The sequence below is a fragment of the Podarcis liolepis genome (assembly GCF_965112155.1).
Source record: "Podarcis liolepis genome assembly, chromosome: 5".
Classification (NCBI taxonomy): Eukaryota; Metazoa; Chordata; class Lepidosauria; order Squamata; family Lacertidae; genus Podarcis; species Podarcis liolepis.
The window spans coordinates 23,517,440-23,531,339 of record NC_139556.1 but is presented as its reverse complement, the minus strand read 5'-3'; the positions used below and the strand labels follow the sequence as shown (position 1 = coordinate 23,531,339).

The 13,900-nt window shown below is 42.6% G+C and overlaps 2 protein-coding genes across 7 annotated transcripts in view; one reads left to right on the top strand and one right to left on the bottom strand.

Annotated features, from left to right (window-relative positions):
* LOC310706614 (uncharacterized protein) overlaps positions 1-13,900 on the bottom strand; it is a 230,758-nt gene that overhangs the window by 41,107 nt on the left and 175,751 nt on the right. The window contains exon 1 of one of the 6 annotated variants that reach the window (XR_014525944.1): positions 8,231-10,943. The exons of 4 other annotated variants lie outside the window; for them this stretch is intronic. The gene's annotated coding sequence lies outside the window, so the exon portion shown is untranslated. Of the gene's footprint in view, positions 1-5,087; positions 5,402-8,230; positions 10,944-13,900 lie in introns of those variants that run through there. One more of the 6 variants, XR_014525945.1, reaches the window with a different exon arrangement.
* RASGEF1A (RasGEF domain family member 1A) overlaps positions 5,964-13,900 on the top strand; it is a 224,312-nt gene continuing 216,375 nt past the window's right edge. Inside the window, exon 1 of the mRNA XM_083502724.1 lies at positions 5,964-6,135. The gene's annotated coding sequence lies outside the window, so the exon portion shown is untranslated. The remainder of the gene's footprint in view (positions 6,136-13,900) is intronic.

Below are 13,900 nucleotides of genomic sequence, written 5' to 3'. Positions count from 1 at the left end.
CCCCTGTCACACAGCCCCTCAAATGCTGCTGACCTACATTCCTCAAGGGGAGTCGAGCCTGCCAATCACTCCAAATCAGGCAACATTAGTCGTCATGCAGAAGACTTCACACAACGTGTCAGGTTGACACTAACTCCCCGTCATTTGTCTCCAAACACAAGAGAAATGTCAACACAATTTTCCAGAACTACAAGCATAAAACCATTTTCTACTACATAAACACACACACACACACACACACACACACACACACACACACATTTTGCCTTCTTCCCTCCCTTTGTGCATCTTGAGACATCTGTCAAGCTGCATAGGTGTGTTGCTTTCCTACCATGTTGATTGAACATAAATAAAGTGCCAGAAAAGTGCAGCCAGTTCCTTCCTTCGTTCTTGAGCCTGATTAATTCTGAAAAGAAAGGAAAAAGGAGTTGGCATCTATTATGGGTAGTGAAACCCCAGTTTGAGGGGCCTCATCTGGGGCCCCCAAGCAAATGTTTCTCTCCTCTACCCCTCCAGCCAGACCCCACTATTTTTGTCAGTGGCAGCAAAATGGCGGGTGGAATAATAACGCTGGGGTGGGCAGAGGCTAATTGGAGAGCCAATAATGGCTCTCCCATTTCACGAGCAGTTTCACTTTATAATGATCATTTCAAAAGAATAACAATGTCAGATAAACTATTTATTCATTAGATTTCTTACCTGCCCTTCACCACAAGGTCCCAGGGCAAGATACAATGATAAAATACACAAATAGATAATAGATAAAAGTCATAAGCATAAAGCAAATGTAAAAAAAACACCTGCAAACAGTTCAAAATATAAAACAATTCCATATATAAAAACAATACCATTAGTGAAAAACAATTCCACGTATGAAAACAGTTAAAAGTTGTTCCACTACAGATGCAGACTGGGATACATATCTCTGCTTAAAGGCTTCTTGAAAGGGGAAGGCCTTCAGAAGGCACCAAAAGATGACACCTATGCAATATGTAATGGAAGCGCTTCCAAAGGTAAGTGCCACCACACTAGAGGCCTGATTGCTGTATCGTGTGGAACAGACAATAGGACTGTTGTTGTTTAGTCGTTTAGTCATGTCCAACTCTTCATGACCCCACGGACCAGAACACGCCAGGCACTCCTGTCTTCCACTGCCTCCCACAGTTTGGTCAAACTCATGCTGGTAGCTTTGAGAACACTGTCCAACCATCTCGTCCTCTGTTGTCCCCTTCTCCTTGTGCCCTCCATCTTTCCCAACATCAGGGTCTTCCAGGGAGTCTTCTCTTCTCATGAAGTGGCCAAAGTATTGGAGCCTCAGCTTCACGATCTGTCCTTCCAGTGAGCACTCAGGGCTGATTTCCTTCAGAATGGATACATTTGATCTTCTTGCAGTCCATGGGACTCTCAAGAGTCTCCTCCAGCACCATAATTCAAAAGCATCAATTCTTTGGCAACCAGCCTTCTTTATGGTCCAGCTCTCACTTCTATACATCACTAGACAATAGGATAGCATGCCCAAACTTCATTTTGGCAAAGTCCATTTTAATCTGGCCTACTGATCAATTTAATCCGGCCTCCGTGGCAGTATATGTTCTGGGGTAAAACCCTTAAAAAAGCTCAACAACTTCAATCCTAAAAAAAGCTCAGCTCAGCAACTTGTGGTTGGCCCTCACACATGTTCACTTCACTTCATCAAATCTGGCCCTCTTTGAAAGAAGTTTGGGAACCCCTGGGGCCCTACACCAAACCTATGCATCTGCAATCAATGAAGTTGTGGCCTAATTATATATAGTCCAACATCTGTCTCCTTGTCTTCATTTGCCTCATGCACCCCTTCCCTCAGCTTCACCGCACCTGGGTCTGCAAATAATATTATTTGGCTTTACTTGGTTTTAATCTGTTTTACAGGCAAAATACTGCAGTAGGGAACATTGATGATAAAGACTGCCATTAAGATGGCCACTCCTAATAAAAATGAGTGCTTGCTTCAGGCTGCAATCGTCTACCTACTTTGCTGACAGTAAGCTCCACTGAACACAGAAAAAAAAAATCTTATGAATGGATACGGGTAGAATTTCACGAGAAGTTTGTAAATTTTAATTTAATGGAATCTTTAGAAACATTTTTCTCCAAAGAGAAACTGGTTCCATTTAATTAATATAAAGTGATGTAAACATGATCAATCAATTAACAGCTAGTTGGTTATTTGGATGACAGGCCTTGCAGAAATAGGCTTGTAGCATTTTGATGCTGAATGGATAATTGGCCCAATGATGGATACCACTTTATCAGTGCTGCATCTCAGGATCAACACAGGAACAATAATCTACACTAAGGTATCTGTCAATTAAAGGCAAATCATTCTCCATTAATTATTGTTGATGTGTGGGTTATTTTTTGCATTGGAGTCAGACTTCACTAGAGGCTGGTATTTTGCAAAATACCAATAAATTACCTTGATAGATTTCAGAATCAGGCCACAGTGAAGTTTTTAAGCTGCCCCTTCTTCTTGATTATAAAGACATTTTTCATTTTCAAGTTGATATATTAATGTATCATTGATGCCAACATGAGTCGGCAATGCGGTGACAGCTCTTTCAACATGAGCAGCATTGTACTACAAAATAATCTACTGAATCTGTGGTTTTCCATGCAACATGAATCTCAATTACAGTCCCCTTAATTGCTGGGAAATGAAAGCAATTGATTATGTCCCACAAGCTTCATTTTCTTCACCACCAGAAAGGATCTACTAGGTATTCAGCTTTTTTTTTTATCCTGTAAAATAGCCAGCAGTTTGCATAAATAAAGAATATGCATTGTTTAGAATACTAGGCAGAAAACTGAACAAAAGCTGCTCCACACACCCAGACCCAAATTTGTGTGACACATTACTAGCCACAAAAGGCATTTGGTAACATCAGATATTTTTCTCATGTGCCAGTTCTAGGTTAAAAACAAAAGTTGGACTCCAAAGACTTATTTTGAGGTACAGCCAAGAACTAAGGCATGGCCGGTGGGGTTTCTGGTTATTTTCCTTTGAATGGCAGACACACACACAAATATTCCAAGGCATTTTACAGCTGCTTCTGCAAAACTCCAAAAGGGATTAGCCACATGGCGTTGAGCAAGGGAGTGCTGTTTATGCAGTGAAAGACCAGAGCTCCCTTGGGCACAGGGAGGTGGTTGTGCAGTTCTTTGGTTCCAGGCCAAGTTGAGAGACACAGTCAAAAAAACCACAACAGTTTATTTAAAACACATATGCACCTCCTTTCATCAACATTTTCAAGGCACTTTGCAAACATTTAAGTAAAACAACAATGGATACATCTAAGAAATAGGGGCTAAAATGCAGCTGGAAGTTAAGAATTAGAACACTTAAGATGGCAGATGTATTTTAAAATGCCTCCTTCATGCCCTCCAAATGTCCCTATTTTCCAAAGGCAGTCCTGGAATTGCAAAAGCCATCCCAGCTTTTGATTTGATCCCGGAATGTCCCTATTTCCTCTGCAAGTGCCACCACTGCTGAGCTCCGTGAAGAGGAGCTGGCGCTTGTGCTGAGCAATGACAGTGGCCATTGTCACAACTGCAAGCATCCCACGGCCTCTCCTTGCCATTGCTGCCAGCTTCCTCCTCTGGCAGCTCATAGTTGCTCCTGGAGAGTGGCTGAGGAAGAGGAGGAGAGGCCACCTCCGTCAAGGCACAGGTTCTTAGAGGCAGGCAGAGGGCAGGGCCATCCTGGGTGGGAGGAAAGGGAGAGAGGAGATGAGCATAAGGAGTTTTGATTTTTTTGAATGCTTAAATAATTATTAATTATTATTATAAATAATAATTAATTATAATTATTTCTACCCTACCCATCTGGCTGGGTTTCCCCAGCCACTCTGGGCAGCTTTCAACAGAAGATTAAAAACAGAATAAAACTTCAAACATTAAAAACTCCCCTAAACAACCATGTGTATCCATGTCTGATCTTGCCCCTTTCTAAGATTTATTGATTGGTGTGTGTTTTTCTTTTTGTGAAATAAATAAAATAAAAATCAGGATTAAGGGGTTTCATCAGGACTGTTCGGGATTTTTGTGTTCTGTTCCGTTGGTGTAGTGGTGGCAGAAATGTTCTGCGGGGGGGGGGGGGGCGACCAAAAATGGTGGGTCGAGGAGGGTCAGTGAAGAGGAGTAGGAAATGTCCCCATTTCCATCTGAGGAACGTTGGAGGGTAGTATGCTACTTATATTTTTAAAAAGTGTTTTTTGTCTGGTGCCTAAAAGTAAGCAAAGGTGGCACCAGGTATACCTTGCTGAAGAGGACATTCTGTAGCTAAGGTACCACTACGGGGGGGGGGGGAATAGTGTTACAACTAATCTCAGCTCTGAGCAATAAATCATCGGCTTACTACCGTAGTGTACAGATAAATTGGCGTGGGAAATGGCACTCTTTCAAGTTTCCAAACCTTTTATGGCCTTAGAGGTGAACACCAGCCATTTGAATTAGGTCCAGAAGCAAAAAGTGGAGCCCATAAAGTTTTCCTAAGACTGATGAGATATCACTGCCAGTCAGCACTCTGGTGGATACATTTTACAGCAGCCAAAGCTTCCAAACCATTTTCAGAGGTAACCCTATGTACAGCACATTGCAGAAATCCAGACAGGTTGTTAGTAGAGTATAGATAACCACGGACAGGTTCAGGAGAGGCTCCAGCTTGGGCAAAGAAGCCCTGTACTGGTTTAGCCTGTTAAGCCATGCTTAGAGTAAAGAGCCTAGCTACATTGTGAACCTGTTTCATCAGGCGGAGTGCAACTCCACCCAGAATTTGTTCAATACTCTCTATTCACAGGCTCTCCATCTTGTCAGGATGAACCTTCCATTTATTATTACTATTATATCTGATATTTTGGAACCGAACAGAAGTGCTTTGGGGCCTACCCAAAGAATAGCTAGAAAACCCAACAGTTTTTTGTGGTACCCTCTGCAGGGGGCCCTACATTTATCTAGCAGTGTTGAATCCTACTCAGGGCACCATACATGGAATTTCCTTATTTTTATCCTCAAACCACCCTCTGAGGTAGATGATATTAAGCAACACTGACTTGTCTGAGGCAACCCAGCCAGTTTCCTTGGAGCTCGGGAGATGTGAATTGAAGTGGTTTGTTCTTGTGAATGCCTGAAAGCCCCCCCCCCCCATCTGTGGCAATTTCAGATACTTGTTGCAAACCTCTTTCCTGTTGCTTTGATGCAGCCTTGCACCTTTTTGTCCTCCTGGCTGCTTGTGGTTTGGCAGCCTACTTTGTTCCTCTGCTCCTTTGCCCTCGCTGCCATTTAATCTGATTGCCTATGGCAACCCGGAGGAGTCTGCCAGCCACATCACAATGGCGCGCACGACGTGATGTCACACAGGCACTCATAAACAAAGCCAGCAAGGTTGCTTTCACTCCTTCCCCACTCAGGAATTAATTCAGCTGCAAAATATGACCATTTCAAAGAAGCTATCAAAACCAGTGAATATCCGGCACACAGCTCACTTGAATCCTGGTCTCTTTGACCCAAGACTCTTTCTACAATGCCACAGTGGCGCCATGGATTCGTCAAATGAACACCCAAGCCAGTCACAACCCAGGGAAACATCCTGTATTGCACCACCAGCAGCTAAAACATATCTCAACAAGCAAACTGTTCAGAGAAGCTGTGATCTCAAAATAGTTCTTTGGGATGGCAATGCAAGATGCAGGCAATTCTGTCCCTAAAGTTCTTTAAAAGCATCCATGCCTCATTATTGAAAAGAAACTTTTAAAACTATCCAACACAAGGCGGCAGGGAGACAGAGGCAATGCCGACTCAGATGGTATATTCCTATTTCAGTCTCTTTGCTCTCGCTTTCTCCCACACCCTCCTGCTTTTCTGCTTTCTCTTGCTGCCTGCGCGTATCCACCTAACACTCCCCCTGCAGTAAGCTGCAGAATGGGACACTCTTGTTCCAAAGCCAGCCGGCAGCTGTCACATAGCGGAGGCAGCAAGCCGCCTGAGCAAAGAGTGAACCTACTCTGTCATTTAGGATGACTCACAGGGAATTGGCATTAATCCCTCTCTTTCTTGTAGTGGACGGAGCACTGCCAAAAAGCTACACTGGACCAGATCAAGGTAAGGCTGAAAGATTGCTTCTCTCTTTCTAGATATATTAAAGCAATACACCTCTGAGGTTTTGATGGATGGCTGACACTGGTACTCTACACCTGGCATGGCATGTCACTAGTAATTCCTTCCTGGTCTTAGCCTCTGGGGTGCTGTTCTGGAGCTGTAGTCCTTGATCACAACAGACAGATTGAAGCCAGCCACATAGATTGCTTTTCTTTCTCAAGTGCAACTTTTCTTAATGAGGGCATTGCTCCCAAGCTCCGGCAAGATATAAAAAGATGCTCAACATTCCTAAACTCTCCTCTCGGGAGGTACCACAGGGATCAATTTTAGGGAAGACCAGGGGTCTATTAGAAACGCAGCCTTGCAGCTTTCCTCACTTGCAAAATTGAGCTCAGGTTTCGTAGTTCAAAGAAGCACTTTGCTCTATCCATTGCCCACCCCCCAAGATATCCCTAGCAATTCAGAGCCTCCCAGGCACAAATACATCTCCTTAATTTATGCTGAGTGTTTTGAAAGCCACGGCACTCACTCAAGCCATCTGAAAAAAGCCCACCCAGGGACTATCAACTGTTCTGTTCTGTGCTGATACTGATAAAAAGCCTGGCACTACGTTTTGATAAACGAAACCCACAAACGTGCATGTGGGAGCACCCTGACATTTGTGTGGATAGCTAGCAACTCGTTGCTTTGAGCCATAGGGAACCATTTTATGTTCCTGGGTACAGTTTTCTTCTATTAGTTGTCTGAATCTGGTGTCTAGTTCTAATGCTACTGCTTGCATTTTATCTCTGATTTCTAATTGAAATATCCATCTTGCTTGTGTGCGCTCTCTGTCGAGCTAATGTTCTAGGAACCAGCCAGTTTATCTCGGAAGTGGTTCCATTAAATAAACCTTTCCTGAAGTGCATTTAATACATGGAAGAGAAGCTGAGCAGGGACCTCAAACAAGCTTTATGAGCTGTGCTCCTTGATGTCTGTTTTGGACCAAAAGCACCAAATAACTTTCTCTAACTGTAATAATAATGCATGCAGCGCTCTTTTCTCCGCTGGGTTTAATTTTGTGTGCTGTAAATGGGAGTGTTTTATTGTTTGTCCTTTACATCGCGCTTGGTTCACCTGGATCCACTATGGATGGGAAATACTTTGTAATGAGTTGATGGCTTTTATGCAATTAAAGGGTCAAACAAGAGGCTGCTCATGCAATAACTAATGCTGTGGGGTTGTGTATAGTGATTGACCACAGTTTATTATGCTGATTGTTTCCACTATTTCTGCATGAACTGGTACATGAAAAGCTGTGGTGCCTAATTGTGGTTATTGGTGTAGCAAGTAAACCTGCTGATTGCTGCTGTATTGAGTGCACTTCTGATCTAAACAGTTGCATCCTTCACTAGGGGTAAAGATGGCAGTAACACATCCCTTGTGCCCGCAGGCATAGCAACACACCCACACTTCTGAGTCCTAGAGAAGACTCATAAACACTGCGACTGAAACTCATCTGTAACGCATTATATTTAATTGCTTAAACTGTGCTTATTTTTTTAATGATCCAATGCTTTGTGTGTTCTTAGAAAATGATATTGCTATTCAAGAAGTTTAATTACATCTACCTCAAAATCTTTTAAAAGTGAAGCCCACCTTATTTCATAGTCTCATAGTGGCTAATAGTAGTTAAACCATCTGCACTGAAGCATGTATTGAAAATGTGCTATAATAGATCTCATGCTCGACTCTAACTTGCCTTGCTCCATCCACCCAAGCCAGCTTTGTTTTTCTTTGTTTTTAAGTTTTCTAAAACTTTCAAGAAAGTATTCCATGCTGGGATGACACCCCAAGTGAAGAAAATTCTACAATTTACAGAACAATCAAAAAGAAAGCTTGCATGCTAGCATGTCGTGCAGACTCCATTCCCAACAGTACATTCTCTATTGACCACTGGCATTATAATGGGTTATCGGGGATGAGACAGTCTCTTCATGATATTATACCCAATATTCTTAGAGCTCTAGAAACGAATACTAGGCATTGAATTGTGCCTGCTAGGCTGCAGGAAGCCAGAGGAGAAGTTTGTGGTATTTTATTTAAAAAACAATCCAACCTTGTTAAAAGAGACACCGTAGAACTTCAAAGTGGATGAAGGATCTCCTGAAGTCCTTCAGAAGAAAAAACACATGGAGTATATTACAGTAGTCTATAGTTTCAAGGTTATAATAAATTCTTATAAAAAGAGGCATAATCTCCATAACTAGATTACATCAGGGAAATACTTGCTTGTCCCCTGCAGAAACCTGGGGTTCTAGGCAGAGTAATGCGTCCAGGAGAGCCCCAAGGCTGGAGACCCGAGTGAGCAGGAACAGCTGAAACCAAACCAGTAGCATGTGGCCTTCCCTCTCCATCTTCTCCCAAGCACATTGCTTCAGTCTTGTCTAGTAGATTCAGCTCTAAGACAGAAGTACATGTTGCACTCCCACCCTATGGACTGCCCAAATTCCATGAATAATTAGACATGACATCTAGTGTTTGTGTCAAGGTCCAATGACAAGACTGACAATCCAACAAAGAGATCCCAGGAGTAGCAGATCCAGCAAAGGAGTGTCTGCCAAGGCAAACCATGGGTCCTCCTTAAATGCCTGGGGAGTGGCCCACAACCACCCCCTTTGTTCCCTTGCGATTGGCCAATTGAGTGAGTGGGCTGGATCCTCTTCCCAGGCAGCAAGCTTGACCCAGGGACCTCCTTTGCTGCTTGGAAAGCAGCTCAAGGGGCCTCCCCCATCTGATCGGAGAGGGAACAGTGGCCCACAGCAGCACCCGCCAAGAAGGGTGAATGGTCTTATGAGAAACATGGGCTGCAACAGAAAGCAGCATGCCTGCGTCAAGTTCTCTCTACTGCCTTTGCTATGCAGGAAGCTTCATTCCATGTTGTGTTCTCATTACATTGTGTGTTCCCTTGCTGATACCCACAGCAGCCAGTGATGTGAAGTGGATTGCCAAGAAAAAACACAAAAAGCATATGCATCCTAATTACATAGGGTAAGTGATCCTACATAAGGATCCTTCATCCTTCCAGATGAGACCAGACCTTAGGCCTTAAATGAACATGCAGACCCCGAGTCACAGAGGTTTAAAAATGGGCTTGCCAAGGTTTCAATTAATCCAGCATCTTGCTGCCCACAGTATCCAACAGGATATCTCAGAGAAGTCCAGAAATAGGATTTATAGGCAATACACGCTACAGAAGGACTTATGTAGTAACTGTAGATGTTTTAGAGAAAAGCAACTGTTTATTTCATATGTATATATCTCCTGCTGTCAGTTTAGGAAGCTCCCAACAGTTTTGACATGGCTCCCTGCAAGTCTCCTATTCAGGCACTGACCAGAAAGAGACCCACACAGCTGTAACAGCATTGCACTCAGATCATTCTCCAAATTTGAGTTTCCTGTTCTGTATTTTCCCCTCCCACAATGAAAGTATTGGTTCATAACTGTGTTTTGTCATTTGGAGCATTCATCTGATAAATGTCACACCTCCAATTGCCATCACTATTTTCCATATTCAACAGGATCAATAAGAAATGTGTATGCAGAGGTTTGGTTTGACAAGGAAAATTACAGTTTGATGGTGCGTTGCTCTGAAGCACCTATTAATATCTAGGCGGGTTGGTTTTGTTTTATTTTTGTCCTTAAAAAAAAAAAAAAGTGGGGAGCAAATTATAGCTTGCAAGAGTTCCATCAATTGCTTCAGTTCCATTTTGATGGTTTGAACAAGTCTTCAGTGTAAATGGCAGTGTCTGATCCTGTTTGCCAGTGAATACAATATGAAACCCATTCATAAATGAGTTTGATACTTATCGGTGTGCTATCAGCTGTTCTCCCCGTGCTTCTCTTTAGCTGGAAAAACAGGGTCTATTGAAATGTATGCGATTCAATGAGATAACAGTTCATTTGTAACTTGGCAACCAAGGGAAGAAATCATGTTCCAATAAGACATCACTCGTGCAATCCTATGTTTGTGTTGCCCTGTTCCCAAGGAGATGAACCCTAGAAAAAAAAAGCTACCATGCTAAGGCACCAATCCTATTCAATTAACCTGCAAGCAAGTCCCATTGAACTCAATGGGAGTTAGTTCTGAGTAGACATGCATAGGGTTGTACTGTTACACTCTGCGAGTGATAGATCTATAACAGAAAGAGACAATGCCAGCTATTACTTCTAACTAGAGATAACACAACATCTAGCCTTAAGTGCTACCGAACTGGAGGATTTGTTTTCTCTTTGTCAAGATGGATAAACTGTTGTTGTCAAACCTTATTTGATATTATGCATCGAGAAACATTTTGAGAAGGGTATGTAAAAGAAGAAATTCTCTTTGCAAGAGGCTTGTGAAGGGCTCCATTCTGCCATACAACGGTCTGGGCCACTTCCCCATTTTTCTCCTCATTCACCTTGGTAAATAATGTAAAAGTAGTGGCTGGAAAAAGAGGAACTGTAGAACTAGAAAAACAGTGCAAGAAAGTTTGAGAGATAGAACCAGAAGCAACCTGTCTCTACAATACTCATTACTTCTGACGACAGAGGGGGGCTGTCCCATTCCAGCCAATCTGAGTGCTGCATGAGGTCTGAGCAATTAGCCTCTCCCAGGCCCTGACTTTAAGAACAGCAGAAGCAGGGATTTTTTAAAAAAATAATAATCTTATAAGTTGTGTGTCTTTGTTTCTCAAATTGATCCTTTTACATGGCTTTGCATATATTGCAGTCTTTTATGCATTGAGACTTGCAGCTATTTTTATTGATCATAGTTTAGTAATTCTTTATTGCAATTGTTAAGAGAGAATTTCTGTTTATTATTTGCTGGTGTTTTGAGAGTTAACTTTTATTGTGTACTATTATATCCTAATAGATTCTTGAATATTACTTTATCCAATATAAGTCATTCCATTTTATGACTTTTTGTATTGGATCAGATTATTGTAAGGTGCATGTCCTTTCTTGCATATTTTGTTGCTGTCAACCAACTTGTGTATAGTAGTATAGAAAGGCAGTATACAAATTAAAAGTGAAATGAAATGGGGAACACCACCCCCAGAGCAGTAGCAGACAGCAGCAGATGACAGAGAAGGTCACAGGCAGCTGGACACCACAAGATATGGCCCAGCCCTCAGGAGTACATAAGAGCGTAGGAAGTTGCCTTAAACAGAGTCAGACCATGGGTCCATCTAACTCAGTATTGTCTACACTGACTGGCAGCAGCACTTTAGTCTCTCCCAACCCTACATGGAGATGCTTGGGATTGAACCCGGAACCTCCTGCTTGCAAGGCAGATGCTCTACCACTGAGCTAAAGCCCTTCCCCAAGTAGCACAAAGCTGATTTGGCAAAGTATGAAGCTTAGCCAGGTACTTAAATGCAGTAGTGGCCAGCAGGGTAGTACAGGTGGGGACGCATTGTTGACTTGGCTTCCCAGCTGGTGGCCGGGGGGGGGGGGCAAGGCAGCAGAGAGGCAGTTGATTGTGCATGCGTACTGTGTCCATTTCCCTTCCTCCCACCCACTCCTCTGCGCAGCCCCAGCCACTGGCAACTCGCGCTACACCACTGTTCTGCCTACCAGAAAAAGAGGTCTTTGGGTCATGATGGAAAATTCAGTAATAATGTCAGATATGTATCCTAAAGTAAAAAGGGGGAGTGGGGCTCATCTGTAGGATATAGTAGGAGAAAGGTTGGAAATAAAGACAGAAAATGGCTTAATCTCAGCAAAGAAATCCGTGACATGGCTACATTAGGAATGCAACTGAGTTTTGGTTGGTGCAGCTTAGAAACATCTTATAGAACTACAAATACAGAAACTGACAGCTAAAATAATTTTGGACTTGGTTTTTGGAGGATGTTCCCTACTAGAAAAGCCTAATGCAATAAAATCTATTAAAAAAAAGCCTAAAGAAACTCAAGCTACAGTTTACTTGGGGATAAACCCATTGAACCCGAATGGGGCTTACTTCTGAGTAGGCATGTATTGGATTGCACTGTTGGCTTTTAATCCCCGTCCCTGCCAAGTCATAGTTTTAGAAGTAGACATAAAATGTTTGTGTGTTCCGGTAAATAGCTGTGCAATTACTAATTATGTGATGTTAATGTAGTAATTAAACAGCAAACAGTAAATCCACACATTTGTGGTAGCCCTTGCCTTCCCCTTGCTAAGGGGAAGGCAAAACCTGCAGAGCAGGGGGAAATGCTTCCCAGCCCCGAATATGGCAACCGTCACTAGACCAAAGCAAAGCCCTTCTAGCTGAAAAGAAAAAAATGGTTAAAGCAGCAAGAAGTTAAGAAATAAAGTAGGGAGGGAAAGGGTGGTTGATGCTCCTGGCTGACTGGATGAGGAGTACAGTGTTGGCCAGGGTATATAGCAGGCGGGCAGACCTGAGTGAAGCCTGCCTGACTCAGTTCCGCACGCCCAGTCACGCCCCCCAGGCTGCCACAGATTGGCCCAATTTGAAAACAGGTTTGGCAGGAACCCATGAGCCTCCATGGCAGCTGAGGGGGATGCGTACAGACAAAGTGGGGTGTCGCGTTTGGGCTTGTGGAGGAGGAGCTGCGTTGGGCAGCAACCACTGCTCACCGCATGGGAAGTAAGCAGCCATTTCAGACCCTTCCTTCCAATTTGTTAATATCCAGAACTATCAGTTCTGTATTCAGTATGCCTCCATTCCTTCCCCAAATTGGCCAATACTATTTAATTCAGTGAAAAAGGACTGTGTACTATTGGTTGTATATCCATTCCATTTTCTCTAGTATTTGGTGCATAACCGTGAACTGAGAAAGTGAAGCAAACAGGAATAATCCAAAATTCAGAACAGTTGAAGCACCCCTTCTTTGTGCTCCCTTGTGACAAATCTCAGAAACATCACTGCATTCTAAAACATTGCATTTGTTCCCTTCTTAGAAGTTAAGCTAAATATGTTCAGAATTCTAAACCCCAGTTCTCTACATTCAGCTATTATCCAAGAAGGCACAGCTTAAAATTTTGAATAATTTACATAGGAAGATGAATAAATTCCAAAGTGTTTATAAGCTTCCCTATCAATTTGTCCTCCACTCTGACTGAAGATGCACCAAACAGTACAATTGTAATTGAATTAAATCTGATCTTGGACAAGTACAGAGATTATGTTCATCAAGCAAATATGCAAATAGTATCTAGCATCCATCACACATTCCTTTTAATTATTAGCAAGGGTCTTTCTCAAGGGTGCTTTATTAATCAAGCATCTGTTGGGTAGCAAATATAGCATCCATCATCCAAGAAGTATCTAGGTGAAACAGAGGACAATTTTATGATCCAGAAAGAGAAATCCAACAGTATATAGAAATCATGTGGAAACCACCAGTTATGCAGTGAAAGAAAATGATGTCACAACTCTGTGTAAATCAGCTTTGGCTATGATATTGCTAAGGACGGCTGAAGGCAATTCAGAGTAAGGGAAGTGCTTCCTGAATTGGCAAATACTGCTCAGCCTTTCGTGTCAATCACTAAAGTCATCTTTTCAATGCTACCAGAAATGTTCTTCCCCACTTTGGCTCTGAATTCTAAAGTTAACTTTGACACCTCTGTATCTCCATTTCATGCCACTCTTCAGCTCCATTTGTCTCAGAAGAGCAGTGGACAATAAGTCAGCAATACGGCCTTGCCAGTCATATATATAAAGTGAGCCTAATTCACTCTGAGATTGTTTAACAAATATGGCATCATCCATGTGCCATTCAAAAGCCCACAGGAT